Source organism: Nicotiana attenuata, chromosome 1 (assembly GCF_001879085.1).
Source record: "Nicotiana attenuata strain UT chromosome 1, NIATTr2, whole genome shotgun sequence".
NCBI lineage: Eukaryota > Viridiplantae > Streptophyta > Magnoliopsida > Solanales > Solanaceae > Nicotiana > Nicotiana attenuata.
Window position 1 is genome coordinate 71,988,678 of NC_031989.1, and position 16,286 is coordinate 72,004,963.

Below are 16,286 nucleotides of genomic sequence, written 5' to 3' on the forward strand. Positions count from 1 at the left end.
GTTAACTACACACTGGTTGGTAGTGTTGATGCCACGGTAGAATGTTTGTTGGATCATGGCTTCGGTCATGTCATTGTTCGGACATTCTTTAACCATTGTCTGATACCTTTCCCAAATCCGGTTCATTTGGCTCTTGTTTAAAGGCAGGTAACTCATCTCTCAGCGTCGCCATATGCTTCGGCGAGAAGAACTTTGCTATGAATTTTTCGGCCAACTCATCCCAAGTAGTGATGGAATGTTTTGGCAACCTCTCAAGCCAATCCAAAGCTTTCCCCCTTAGAGAGAATGGGAAAAGCCTTAGTCTCAATTCATCCTCAGAAATGTTCTTCTGCTTTCTACCCCAGCATGTATCAACAAAACCCTTGAGATGCTTATAGGCATTTTGGTGTGGAGCTCTGGTGAAGAAACCCCTCTGTTCCAAGAGTGTAAGCATAACGTTGGTTATTTGGAAGTTGCCCGCCCTAATTCGGGGTGGGACTATTGCTCTTGCGTATCCTTCATTGGGAAACGTCCGGTGTGCTGCCCTTGTTGGAGGTAGGGGAGGGTTTGGAATATTGTCATAAGGCGGTCGGCCTCACCTTTGTGCTTGTGGTTCGGGTTGAATCTCATCCACATTATCATCATCTACCTCCTCCCCAAAGGCAAATTTCTGGGAGCATCATTGTTAAGAGCCATATTGTACCTAAGAGCAATTCATAAACAAATTAGAAAAATGGAAGGAAACAAAAACAAGACACACAAATAGTTAGATAGATAGCTAAAACCGTCTAACTCCCCAGAAACGGCGCCAAAAAGTGATCGGTTCCGAGCCTGTACCACTATCTAGTGGCAAGGATGGTCGATGCAGTTTTACCCAATAAAGGTCGAGATAGATTTCCACAGGGAGTTAATTGATTTGGAGTTAGGTATCTAACTAATCTAGATGTGCGTGTTGTTCCAAATTGCACCTCCAAACATGGTCATGATTGATTATACTACTAATTCTATACTATGATATGCCACAATAAGCTAAGTACACTATTTTTTTATGGTTGTTTTCAAGGATTAGAAGGGACTAGGGCAGTGACTTCCGCCTAGGTGGATATCTAACGGGTATCTAGAATTCAGGGCAAGCTTGTTATGATTGGCGTCGTGATATAACCATGACACATAAGTTCTCACTCTATACCTCTCGGTAGTTTGAGTGGCTTTGCTCGATATGACTTTCTCAAGTCCAAATGGGTGTTCATGCATAACAAATGATATTGGCTCAAGTCGGGTATTACTATCTCTAGGTTTAACCTTTTGATTGGGACTATCAATCTCTTGAATGCACCCCAATTCCTTGTTAACCTAATTTTCCTAGTCTTAATCTCTCTTTCTTAAGAAGAGTCTAAGTCATCAAGGCACGAATCAGTGTTTGCAACCACCAATTCTACAATTAAAGCATTAATTAAGCAAAATATCACTAACCCATAAACAATTAAGCCCTACAATTCATGACCCATTAAATACCCACACTAGGGTTGGGTCACAACCCTAGCTATGGGGTTTAGCTACTCATAAAAATAGTAGAAATCAAGATGCAGATGAAATATAAGCCATAATATTCAAATACAAGATAAAAATCAAAAGATTAAAGACAATCTATTCTAAGATTACTCAAAAAGGTAAAAACCATTCGTTCACGTGCTCAGAAAAATATTACATACCCTAAAATGTGAAAAAGATCTATTTATTCTAGGCTAAAATTCCTGGACAAAAATGCCCCTGCGGAAGTTTCGCGGAGGGTAATTCCGACCGCGTCCGCGATTGAGTTCTCGCGGCCACACAATAACGAGCGCGGTCCGTGTTTCTTCAATTCTGGGCTTGGGTTGGTTTTGGTTTTGCGGACAGCGTAATTTCATCTGCATCCGCGTGTGCTTCCATCGCGGCCGCGTAATTTGGACGCAGACCGCGTTGTTCTATCAAGCATGACTTGCAGGGTCTTTGAACTTCAATCAACGCTCTCAACAAAAATACCACCGGCGGCCGCACTTTTCCATCGCGGTTAGCGATCACTGTTGTACCCAAAACAGCCTCTCTGAATCTCACTTCTACGGACCGCGTATTTGTGGCAACTTCAGCGGTGGACCTTACGCGGCCGCTCTTTTCCATCGCAGTCAGCGCTCCAGTCCCAGCTTTGAACTTGTGCAAATTTAACTCCTTCATGAGTTGATTATGGCTTCTTTGCCTCATTTTGACCAAACCCTGCAAGTAAGAAAAGTAAATCAGTTTTCGGGAATACTTTAACACATGTTTGATCCAAAATCTAAGCAAAAGAGAGCATAAGATAGGTTAAAATCCATAGTTATAACTGCCTTCACACGCTACTGTGCAGAACACTGCTGCAGTCAACCTTCCAGGGAATACTTTTCACCTACCTTGCTTGCATCATTGTAAGTGATGTCACACATGTATATATGCATGCAAGGGAGGTAAAACATACCACTTGAACATTTGACATGCTCACCTAACGTGACTATTCAGCAAGCAAGTTTCAAGTGCTTCAAGAACAAAGAACAAAACAACTATGGACCAGTTCCCACGTTGAGTTATTGTATGTCCTTAGTTGAGATGTGACTTTGTAATAGTTCGTTAATTGTAATTCCTATCTAGCTTGTTTAGAAGCATTCTATAGGAACCCATTTGTAAACCTTAAACCAGTGTGTTTGAGTCTTGGCTAGAGTTATGTTGTAACGTCTTTGTAATAGAGTTATTACAAAGTGGCTTGTAATAGAGTATTGCAAGTTAGTGAGGGATTAAGAGGTTAATTCCTAGGTTGCATAGGTTGTAATCTAAAAGTTGCTCAGTAGTGAAGTTGAAATCCTACAAGGATAGGTCGTGGTTTTTAACCCCGTTGAGTTGGGAATTTTCCACGTAAAATTCCTCTTGTCATTTAATTATTGTTGTGTGTGTGTGTGTGTACTGTTGGACCTAATAAAGAACTTGGTTCTCTATAGAGTTTGGTGGACCCTTATATTCTATCAATACGTGTCTTGATTCAGCCCCTGAAAGGGCCCTCTTTGCTAACCTACACGTGTCCATTAGGTGGACTAATTTAGGCCTTCCCTTTTAGCAAGTAGGTGACACACCTACTTGTCACCTGATTGGTTAATTAATAGGTGTCACATGTTGTCTTTATTCAGTAGACACGTATCATTCCCTCATTTAATAATCACGACATGGTTAAGTAGCTCAAGATAGTAGGACGGGTAAGCAAGTAGCTCAAGCATGTATCTCGGTAAGCAAGTAGCTCAAGCATGTATCTCGGTAAGCAAGTAGCCCAATTTTAACTATCCATTATCCTATTTGTTTTTCTAAGTCTCATTCAGCTTAACTTACATAAGACTTCGATAGATCTTCCTTAGCGTTGTAGAGGAATTTCATTCCTTCTGAGCTTACATCAATCGACTAACGGCGTACCTTTACGTATGAAAACATGGAGTGTGACAGTCACGACTCCAATTTCCCTATGTAGGGTGTCGTGATGGTACCTAGTCTCTACGACTAGGTACGCCTCACATTCAATAATATCTTGACAGAAATAATTAACAAAAATACTAAAACAAGTCTAATAAACTCATAAAATCTCCCAAAAACTCAACAAATAATTTCCCAAAATTGGTAGAACAGAGTCAAATTCTACAGAGTAAGCTAAAATGTCTACTACTTCACTGTCTGAATGAAAAACAAAACAGGAGTAAAGGTGAATGTGAGGCCTAAGAATGCCGAGCAGGCATACCTTGAAGTCTTCATAAAGCAGCTAGCAGATGATCACTAACGTCCAACATGAGCAGACGTACCTGGATCTGCACAAAAAGATGTGCAGAAGGGTAGTATGAGTAAACTTTAACAGTACCCAGTAAGTATCAAGACTAATTTCGGTAGAGTAGTGACGAGTCTAGGTCAAGACACCTACTAGGATATAATAAATAAAATAAAAATGCCACAACAAGAAGTAGCAAAAAGCATAGAAATGTGCAACACGAACCAAGTCAATAACACAGTCTAATGAAAGTGTTGTAAGCATAGAGATAACATAAATGAAACAATTGAAAAGCACCATATTGATCATATACGGACAACAACTGATAGAACAAGAAAGATCAAAACAACAAGAAGTGTTCCCACCAAATAACTCTTTACAGCATGAGATAAACAGCAAGAATCACAATGAGGTACCGCCTCATATACAATAAGAATACAACCGAGGTGCCGCCTCGTCTATATCAAGAATCACAACTGAGGTACTGCCTCGTATTCACAATTCATAATCGCCATCACAATCTTATACCGTCGCGTGAACCTTACATTTAAACAGTTTTGAAAATATTGCTTCGCACGAAATAGCTACACACACTTTATCCCACCTTATGATGCTGCGTAGCTTCACGTAGTTCTCCTACAAGCAACACGCACATAGGTCCCACCTTATGCTGCCGCATGTACATCAACCCCTAGCCTTATATCGTCGCATGCGCGTCAATACTACATCACAATAACAACTCGCACAACAAATATGTCACAACTTACCAACAATCAACAATATCAATGTTTCCACGACAATAGCCCATGGCTCCACCACAACGTGTACAAGAATATCAACAACAACAATGAATGTAAAATTCTCATCAAGAAAGATGTCTCAACAATAAACAATTTCGCGTCGACATGATAATGGCTTTCACAACTTCAACACAATTAACTCAATAATGATAAGAATAACTCACAATGGAAGAGATAACGTGTAACAATGACTTCAGATAATGGAGATCAACAATGAAAGAGATAGCATGTAACAATAAAAGAGGCAAGAAGTTCAACTAAAGCATGAGAGCAAATTATCAATTAGGATGTAGAACAAATGCTAACGAAATCATTTAAGGCATTTAAGAATAGACTAACACAAGTAAGAATAGATTGACTATGAGAATTTAGAACATGATATGACAATTAATTAAGGCTTGGAAAGAGTCTAAGTAGCCTAATCCTGTAAATTACTATAGATAACCTGTGTATCCACTCGTCACCTTGCATACATAGCTTTCACATAACACGAATGTCACAATCAATCCCAAATCATAAGGCGTAGTTCCCCCACAAAAATTTATGCAAAATACTTACCTCGACTAGGCCAATTCAACTTTTAGAAATATCTTTTTCCCTAAAATTTGCCTCCACACGGCTCAAATCTAACCAAAATCGACTTAATATAATCAAACGATGCAAGGGAAATCAATTACAATAGATAAAACTACGATCATTACACTTTTTCAAAAAGAACAAAAGTCAAAACGGGGTTCGCCCGGTCAAAACCCATGTCCAATGGTAGATTCTTACTACCCATGACCCCACGAGTTTATATATGTGAATAGTTTCAAAATCCGAGTCCAAATCAACTCTCAAAACTCAAATTCTTATTTTTTTTTCAAAAACTTGATACAATTTCACAAAATTCACTTTGATTCACATGATTTTGATGTTAAACCGTAAGATATACTGATGGAATATGATTAACAATAGATTAGAGTTTCTTACCCAAAGTTTATAAATGAAAATTTCCTCTCCAAATCGCCTCTTACCGAGTCTAAGGTGCTAAACTGAGAGAGCATGAGATGAAATCCAGACTTCAAACCCTTTTGATCATCTAGCGATGTTGCAATTGCGATATGGGTTCGCAATTGCGAAGTATTACTTGCAAATGCGGCCACTGTCTGTCCTATGCGGAGGTGGAAATTGCGACTCTGGCTTCGCATTAGAGAAGCCTGTCTCCTTTGCTAATGCGACTGTTTTGTCGCAAATACGAACTCGCACTCCAGTTGAACTTCTTCGCAATTGCGAGCTAGGTATCGCAATTATGATTTCTGAGGCCCCGCAGCTAATCTCGCAATTGCGAACCTGGTGTTCGCAAATGCAAACCTAAAGCATCAGCACACCAGATTCTGCATTTTATTTCAAACCTTCCGAAACTCATCGGAGGCCTAAGGGATCCAAAACAAACATCCACACAAGTCTAAAAACATCATGCGAACTCACTCGCACGATTAAAACATAAAAATCACATCTAAAACTATGAATCGAACACTACAATGCATAAGTTTCAGAGTAAAGTTCAAGAATCTCTATAATTATAACGAAACGTTTGAATCCTATCAAACCAACTCCAAATAATATTAAATTTTGCATACGAGTTATAAATAGCATAACGGACCTGTTCCAAGTCCCAAAATCAAATTCCAAGATCTATAGCTAAAAGTCAACCTACGGTCAAACGTTTCAACTTCAAATTACCAAATTTTGGCAAAATGACACAAATCAACCTACGGACATCCAAAATCATTTTTCGGACATACGACCCAGTCTAAAGTCACGATACGAGGCTATCGGAGTCATCAAAACACCATTTTGGGGTCATTTTCACAAAAGTCAAGGTTTGGTCAATATTTCTAATTTAAGCTTCTAAGTCAAGAATCAAAGGGTCTAAATCAATCCAAAAGCTTTTCGGAGTGAAACTAACTAACGCCGCAAGTTATAAAATCATAAACACACATGTGTGAAGCACCAAAGGGGGAAATAGGGCACAATTATATAAAATGACCGGTTGGGTCGTTATAGTAGGAATACAAGTAAATAACAAAAGACAAAGATACAATAAACTAAAGGACTCAAGACATATTCAATGTTGGGATCTGGTCCTTGGTTTGTAACTGCTTTGTTCTTCAATGCACATGAGAAAAACAGAGGTGGATGCACACTTGAGATTATGTATGTTTTTGGATTTGCAAGTGTTAGGTTAAACCTTGTATAATGTTCTATATATATGAGTGAACATGTGTGATCATGAGAGAAGATACAAGGGCATTTTCGATTTCTAGCAAACTGCAGTTGTGTTGTTGTACTGTTGAAAGTACAATGCGACGTCAGTAACAACTGTAGAGTTGACTTGCTCGACAACCTGAGGACCTGAACCTATCTGTTCTCTTTAAAGTTCCATTATCTGGTTTCCTTGAGGCGAGACAATTGAGTATGTTACAATAAGCATAAGAGAACTGATTGTATCAGGTTCCTATCTGGTTCTTCCATGAAGTTTGACAAATCATCAAAAGCATACTCGCATAACTTATTAATTTCTCCTTTTTGATGATGATAAATTCAGAATTGATATTCCCTTTGAGAACCAGATTCCCACATGTTACCCCACTGAATCAAACACTTTCCCCCTTAGAACTAGCTATTTCCTGTTACACCTCCCTTCAATTTTCTTCCCCCTTTTTGGCATCATTGGAAAGAAGATAAAATAGGCATATGCAAAAAGAAGTCCAGCAATATTAACTCATGCCACTTGTGTGCACACAACATGGCTAAAAACAAAACATAAGAGATTAATATGGCTAAAAATAGGTAGTCATGCCCATTAATGATAAGTAGAAAAACATAGGAATAGTGGTACCAATCACACAAATATTACAAATTAAAACGAGTAAAATAACAAAGTTATTAATTAGCCACAACAAAAGGGAGAACATAAGTAGATTAGGAAGGAAGGAGTTCAAATGCACGGGACACTAGATAGGTGATATGAAGGAATATGGAGCAAGAAACTTGATGAGATGATCCACTCTTTCATAAGTAGACCTTTGATCATTGATCAGCTACTTCTTCAGTTTCTCAACTTGTTTCCTTAACTCAGCATTCTCAGCCTGCAAACGAGAAATCTCTTCTCCCTTAGAGATGCTGGAACCAGATTCCTTGCTGACCAAAGTAAGCTTGGACTCTAGAATGGCATTTTGAGCTTTAAGACGCTTGATCTCTTCATTGGCTGCCTCTTGAGCATCAATGAACTGTAGGTCCTCTTACCTGTCCGAGACGTATTCTAAAAATCAGTATAACATGAGACAATGATTACCATCCTTGAAGTATGTCACCTTCAACATGTGTGCAATCATAATGCTCGACAGACTAGTAGATGAGAAGGATGCTAGTTCTTCTAGGAGAACCAGGTCCACAATGGAAGTGATAGATCTTTTCTCAGTCCTAGGCAGTAGTACCTTTTTTACCAGCTCAAACAACAGTTGGTATTCTGCCTAAAGAGACTTTTTGAATACTCTTTCTCCCTATAAAACTGATTGCGTCTTGGGGATCAATTTCCTAAAATTAGGGGAACATGTTCCCTCCATTGCTCTCAGCCCAGTTGATGGTACATTAAGAATCTCTCCCAGTATTTCCTCATCCAAAACAAAGTCTTTACCAGTAACTTTTAGGCAAAGTGTATCCCCATCCACCACAAACAAACCGGCATAGAAACTTCTCACCTCTTCTTAATAGACCTTTGGACTTTTGATTTCAAAGAGGTGGGTCCACTTTTGGAATTCAACAATATTCACAAGTTGGCGCATGCCTGGTTGTTCAGTGATCTCAGGGTCAAAGACTCGACCCCACAAAACCTTTTGTTTTTTGAGATTTTCCCATCTTTCCAACTAAGATAATTCCACCCTTGGTCTCTTGGAGGAAACAGGTTCCTCACTAGTGCTCTACCTCTTCCACAGAGGCTTCTTCTTCTCTACTTTCTCTTTCTCCACTGCTTCTTGCTTCTCTACTTCATCATCCTTGTCAGTCACAAGCTCTTTTTCCGAAACTGGCCTCTGCCATTTAGCAGCAATTTCATTGTGTTTTCCTAACAAGGGAAGTTGTTTCTGCAATAGGCTCCTCAGCATCTACCTCAACGACCTTAACAGGAGGAACATCCTCCTCATCAATCAACCTGCTCTTCACCAGTTTTGTTTTCTTCTCTTTCTCCTTACTCTATTTCATAGCATTATCAAGCTCAGCCTTGCGTTGCTTTCTAGTAGTAGGGCGTTTGAGAACAATATTCTTTTTGGCTTTTCCCCACCCCTAGCAGCCAAATATCTTAACACGGCTTGATCATCAGAGTCAGTCTCTTCACTCCTAGCAGAATTTTGCACAAATACAGGCCACAATGTAGGATACTCAATTTGTAAAGGAACAGTAATAGGGAAATCAAAAGGGGTGAGCCAGCATTGTCCAGGGGCTGTCTTGTAGAACCCGGTGTTTCATCCCAAGTAGGAGTAGAAAACTCCCCTTGGGCAGAGGGGCGAGGTCCCTCTTTAGGTTCCCCTTGTGCCTCTACACTCATCAATTCCCCATCACCTTGTATTTTCTTCTGACTCAGCAGCTCCCCATGAGTCTTTTTACAACACTACCAGTTATGAATCCCTCAACCACATTCTCCATAACATCAAGATCGTTTTCAAGAGCAGTAGAGCCCTCTTTATCTATATCACTCACATTTCATTCAACCTCCATACCCAAAACTTCAATAACGGTGGAAGAGGATGGAACATTACCTTATACAGATGAGATACTCGGAACAACCCTTCAACGCCTTAAGCCTTAGAAATTTCATTTGCATGTGAGCCCTCAGCAACACGGGAACCCGACTCTTCGTTCAAACTCACTTCCTCTGTCATAACACGCTGATTCGAGACCTCAACACTTTCATCGCCTTCCATAATTTCGTATATGGTTTGAATAAATTGAGAAGTGGATATTGTTTGTTCGGAGTCCACTCTTTCAGCAGGAGAAGATAAAGATAGAGAAGAAATAAACTTTTTGGGAGTTTGAGTATTATGACTGCGCCGCAGACCAGAACCAAATGGTTTGGGAAAAGTGAATGTGGAGTTTGGTTCATTGGAAATTGGGGCTTTTGGGGGTGAAGAGTCTGGATCAGATCTAGATGGAGGTGCCGCTTTAGATGGAGATGATCCAGGGTTAGCTTCAGTCATTTTAGGAGATGGAAGTTCTTGTTGAGACATGGTCTGTTTTGGAAGCAAGACGACAAGAAGAAGAGGGTTTGATAGAAAAGGGAAGTTATGTTCGATGTTTGAAGTGAGGAGAGAGACTGACTTTTAGGTATATAAAGTAAATGGGGGGCCGGTTACAAATGGGTGCGAGAGGGGAGACGGGTCGTCGGGTCGATTTGAAAGGGTTGTATTGTTTGGTCTTAAAGGGCATCAGAAGAGGCCGGAACAAATAATGACGTGGCACCCTAGCAGTTCAAGATGCATATAAGTATAAAAGGAACTACTAACATGAGTCATAGGAACCAGGTTCCTTGACATTTTTGAAAATGCGAGCAACTACATGTGCAATGTCATTTGTCACTTGTTTGTCCTGAATCTGCCATGTGTACAGTATAGGGTTGAGTTAGATGTTGTAGGCATGTAATTTTTGACCCTCCCCAAGATTTTACACATTTTAGCGTAAATATTTAGTTTAGGTTTAGTATCACTCTCTTTACTTTATTTTATCACAAAAATGAAAATTACAAAAAATATTTTTCTCTTATTTAGCTAATTAATATTTTTATCTAGTTACTTTTAATTTGTACCTTACATAAAATTCAAAAATACAAAAAATAGTTCCAGGATTATTATCTTAATTTTACAATGATTTTTCTATTTTTTTATCTTTTAGTATGATATATAAAAAAATACCAAAAATAGGCTGGCTTTAACGGATAGTTTTATTTTAATAGTTATTTTATTTAAGTAGGATTAATTAGTAAATGGTGTAGTATTTTTGGTCTTGTTTTAGAAGAAAGAGTGTGAAATTTGGGGCTAATTTTGTTTAGTCTTAATTGAAAAGGCCCAATTTCGGATAGCCAAAAACATTGAGCTCATACCCATTCTCCATTTGACCTAACTTAATTCCTACCCCTATAAAATAATCTCTAACTCCTAAAATCAAGGGGATCCAAAAAACCAAAATCGGCCGCAGATTCCAAAAAGGGAGATAATCGTCTCCATCCCTCTTACTGTCGAAAATAGAAACCTGTCCCTACAAAAAGAATAACCTTTCAAACTAAAAATGACAAAAAGAGAAACTCTTATCCTTCTTCGAATCTTCTATACCAAGAAATCTCCATTAAACCACGCACCCTTGTCACCGCTTCACTTTCAGCGATAATTTGGATGCGAATAGTGCTCTTGAGACTTCTCTGACTACCAAGGAGAAGATCATTTCTGAGCTAAATACCGAACTTCATAATTTGGAGAACGCCTTATCAAATGAGCGAGAACAACACATGATTGAGATAAGAAGTTGAATACGCTGCCTAATGAAAAGGAAGAAACGATGTTGGTGTTGGATTGATTCTACAGAAAACCACTTTGCTTCATATGTTGAAAGATGAGATCTGTTGCTGCTCATCCAAATATTAGAGAGCTATTTGGTGTTTACAAGAGCTTAACATTAGTCGTTGTTTGTGTGTGTGAGGTCAATTTGGGTTTCGCGCTTTTCGGTGTCGATTTGAGGTTTCGGTTTGTAATTTGGTGTTTCGGTCCAAGGATTGTTTCTTTGTTTAGCCCAATTGATTTGCAATTTTCAGCTTTGTTCATCAATAAAAGGTCCATTTCTCAATTTTCATTCTTATTTTATTGTGTTATGATAGCTTGGTGCGCGTGTTGGTTGATTTGTGATTCTACGTTGTTCGAGTAGTATGTCTTAGTTTTCATTTAAATTGTGTTAATTAGTTTTTATTTCGATTGTGATGTATGTAGTCTTGGTTCTTGAATAAATGTTTTTAATTGGGGTAGATGGAAAAATTGGAATTGTTTCTTTCTTGGCAAGGAATAAGAATGGGCCATAAGGTGGGTTTTGGACCATAAGGAATCTGGCCAAGTAATAGATCATGTTAGCTAGCCTATTTGCCCCCAATAATGTCTTGTTCGTAAATTTGGTATCACAACAATCTCAAAGATTAGGGGAAAATTCAAATGTGCTAGTATGCTATAGGCACATATTAATAAATAAATTATCGTGATTACATACACGTACACGTGACATAATTACGATACCAAAAAATAAATAAATCGAGGTATGCATTCGCAACTTCAGTCAAACTTTCTTAATAATAATAAAGCGTTATTAATTGTGGACACGTTCGCGTGACATGATTTTTGACGCGCCAAACACATGGGTACACGTACGCATGACCTGTTTTAAGATAATTTCTTGACTAAAAGAGGTAAATGCACATAGGTTTTAAAATAAGTAATTAGACAATTTAATAAGCCAGGTATATGATTAAAGTGACCGTGCTAAAATCACAGAATCCAGGAATGCCTAACACCTTCTCCCGGGTTAATAGAATTCCTTACCCGGATTTCTGTGTTCGCAGACCATAAATTAGAGTCAAAACCTTCCTCGATTCGGGATTTTAAAACAGTGACTTGGGACACCAATAAATTATCCCAAGTGGCGACTCTGAACTTAATATAAATAATCCTGTTTCGATTGATTGGAAAAACTCCTTTAATACCCCCTTGCGGGGTAGAAAAATGAGGTGTGACTCTGCTAGGGAGTAGAACCTAGAACTTCTGGTTCAGGGTACAGGGTTCAGAATTCGAGCTTTTTAATGTGATTTTTACTTGGCTTTATTAATTGCTGATATTACTGTATTTTGTGGGCCTAATGTGCTAATTGCGCTTATTACCGCTTTGATATTATTTGAAATGTATTAAACTGTCTTCTTACACCTCCCTTCTGAGTCTTCTAAAAAAAATGGTGCACACATTCGCGTGGCCCGCTTTTTTGTTAGAGGTCGTACCAAATAGAACGAGGATGGATCAGCCACTAGGCCGGGTAGTCTTTTGTGCTCCCGGTACTTTGCCCCCACCTCGGCTCGAGCCGTCCGCTCGGGTAAGCCAGGTTTAGAACACAAATCCAGGTTTAGACCTAGAAAAATATAACCTCATGCCGGATCCCTAGTAGGAACGTTTGTTTGCATCACGTGCATTTGACTTTGGGGACTCAACACAGGGGTTGGGTCCGTCTAGGACAGGTGTACCCAAAATAAAAGACCATCTTGATACATCTTACGTGCTATTTGTACATTTATTTGTTTCGTCTTGTATGTTGACCAGCTAAGTAAAGAAAACAACAGAATAACCAAGAGTGAGGTAGGAGAGAAATTAGCCCGGTTTTGAAAACTCGGTATTTGAAAATTTCCTGAAACTCTGCCAAAATTTTTCCAAAAAATAAAAGTTGAAACTTGAAAACAAAAAGAGTCATTTCAAAATAAGTCGATGTCATATTTCCCCTGTTCCGTCAAAGCTGGACGAACTACGCGGGTCTGATTCTCACCGGATGTGAGATACGTAGGCAAACCTCATATGTTCCGGCCTACAATTTTCAAAAAATCCAAAACTATTTTCCTTTACTTCCTTTTTTAGAAAGTCTTTCTTTTAGACCCCGATTTTTTTTAAAAAAATACAAAATATTTTTCTTTTCAAAATCCAAAAATATTTTCATTCTTCTTTCGAAAATTGAAAAGAAATTCAAGTTTCAAAAATATTTTCTTTGGAAGTCTTTCATTCATAATTTTAACATAAAAGTCCAAAAATCCAAAAATATTTTTTTTCTTCTTTAGAAGTTATTCTTTCGAAATTCCAGAAAAGAAAATAGAAAAAAAAGAGTCAAAATTCAAAAAAAAAAAGAAAACTCTTTCTTCTATAGAAGTTTCTTTGCAAAAATTCTGGAAAAAAAAAATCAAAATCCAAAAATATTTTTTTCGAAAATTTAAAAGAAAAAAAAATCAAAATCCAAAAAAAGAGTTAGTTTATTTACTTTATTCCTGATCTTCCCGAACTACGCAAAGATCTGATTCATGCGGCGTCATGATATGTAGGCGACCCACATCAGGTTCGATCGAATGGTTTAAAAAAAACAAAAAAAAGGAAAAAAAAAAAGAAAAAAAAGAAAGAAAAACCAAGAGAAAAAAAGAGAAAAGAAAGAAACAAAAAAAAAAAGAGAAAAAGGAAAAGAAAAAGAGAGTGTTTATTCTAACATGCTTATTTTTTTGAAATAAAAGCTAGTTAAAGGTGGTCGGCTTGTTGGTTTGCAATGGCGAGTCACCAAGAACAATCCAAGATCCCTCGGAAATAAAAGCATATTCTCAATCGAAGGAACAAGAACAACTATTGTTGATCCAACTAAGGTCACAAAAAGGCAAGTAGGCAAGTTGATGATATAAATAGAGACAACTTCTACCAGTTGAGCAACAGGACATGCTCTACTTGGATGATCTGTGATGATAGGGAGACATGAGAATTCGTCTAAGTCTTTTTGGCGATATAAGTACTGTGAAATTCCCATGTTGTCAATCCTGAAATCCGACAGCCAATATGGGGAACAGTTTGATCAAAAGTCAGAATTTGAGTGCTAAGTCCATAGAAATAAAAATGGTCAAATACCGTAGTAATGCTAATGTGCAGTCTGTGGTTAGATGTCGCTTAGCAACTGGAAAGTCACTCCTTTTTTAGACAGAGAGGAGTCATGGTAGCTTATTTTGTCGTCTTTTCTTCTTCTTTTGTGCTATCGGACCCTTCTATCCTTTATTCAATATAAAAAAAGGCAGTCAGTCATTGTGTGTCCATTTTGAGCATAGTTCTTTTCACGCTAGTTCTAGTCACATGACATGCATGCGGAATTTTTGGCCAGATCTTAGAAAACTGATTTGGTCTTGAATTGCATAAGTGAGTGTAACGAACCCAACGGTCGTTTTGAGCTTTTGCACTTTGATCGCCAGTTCTCGGGTATGGCTTGCCCCGTGTGATGTATTACGACTTATATAAATTGTTGGTTTTGGTTTTCAGGGTAACTGGAATGAATTTGGAAGAACAGTTCTCAGTTTGAAGCTAGAAATTTGAAAGGTTTGACCAATATGTGACTTGTTTGTATATGATCTTGGATCGGAATTTTTATGATTCGGTTAGCTTCGGAAGGTGATTTATGACTTAGGAGTGTGATCGGGATGAGTTTTGGAGGATTGGAGTAGCTTTAGGCTTGAATTGGCTAAGTTGATATTTTGGCGAATTCCGGTTGATAGGCGAGATTTTGATCCAAGGGTCGGAATGGAATTCCGAGAGTTGCAGCAGCTTCGTTATGTCATTTGGGGTGTGTGTGTAAAATTTCGGGTCATTCGAACGTGATTTGGTTGGGTTTCTGATCAAAAGCGTATTTCGGGAGATTTTAGAAACTTAGGCTTAAATCTGATGTGTTTTGGGTGATTTGATGTTCTTGGATGATTGGGACAAGTTTGAATAAGGTATTAGGATATGTTGGAGCTTGGGTTGAGGCCCCGGGAGGTCTCGGGGTGATTTCGGATGCTTAGCGGAGAAGTTAGATGTTGATTGCAGCTTTAGATTTGCTGCTTTTGGTATTTTCGCATCTGCGGTTTGGGGACCACAGATGCGGCGCCGCAGATGCGAGTGATTTATCGCAGAAGCGAAAAAGGGTCAGATGGACAGAGACCGCAGAAGCGGTATGGTGACCGCATCTGCGATGTTGCAGATGCGGGAGTTTAGTCGCAGAAGCAGTTTTGGTCCCTTAAGTGATTCCGCAGAAGCGGAGTGTTAGACCGCAAATGCGGTACCGTAGAAGCTGATTTTAGACCGCAGATGCAGAAAGGCCTGGGCAGAGCATATATGTTATTTCATTTCGTGAGTTTAGGTTATTTCACCATTTTTTACTTCGACCTTGGAGCTTTTTGTGCGATTTTGAAGAGAGAAATCAAGAGACTTCGTTAAGGTAAGGATTTTTGGGCCTAAAACACATTTCTATGGTAGTATTTCATGGATTAAGGCTGTAATTAAAGGGCTAAAAATGGAGGATTAGGGCTTGAGTTTAAGAGGCCTTTGAATGAGGATTTGAGGGGTGATTTGGACTCCGATTTTAGTATTCTTGATATGTATGAACTCGTGGGGAGATGAGGAATCTATTGATGTTAAAATTTCTGAGTTTCAAGACGTGGGCCCGGGGGTCGGGGTTTTGGTAACTTCGATATTTGTGCCCTTTATTGATTGTTTGCGCTTGGGCTTTGTTCCCTTAGCATATTTTGATGCCCTCGTTCTGATTGTGGCTAGATTTGGAGCATTCGGAGGTTGATTCGTGCGGGCTAAGGCATCGCGGGCTAGAGATTGGACCGGATTGAGGTGAGTAATGATTGTAAATGATGCTCTGAGGGCTTGAAACTCCGGATTGCACATCGTAGTGCTATATTGAGGTGAGGCATACGCTTGATGATGAGCGTGGGGTCGTGCACTATTGGGGACTGTGACTTGGTCCGTCCCAATTTATGAGTTTACCGCGTATTTGACTGAAATCTATTTGTTATCATCATTATTTGGGCTGAATGCCATATTCGGGCTTCGTGCCAACTATTTGGACCCTTCGGGGATCTTTGT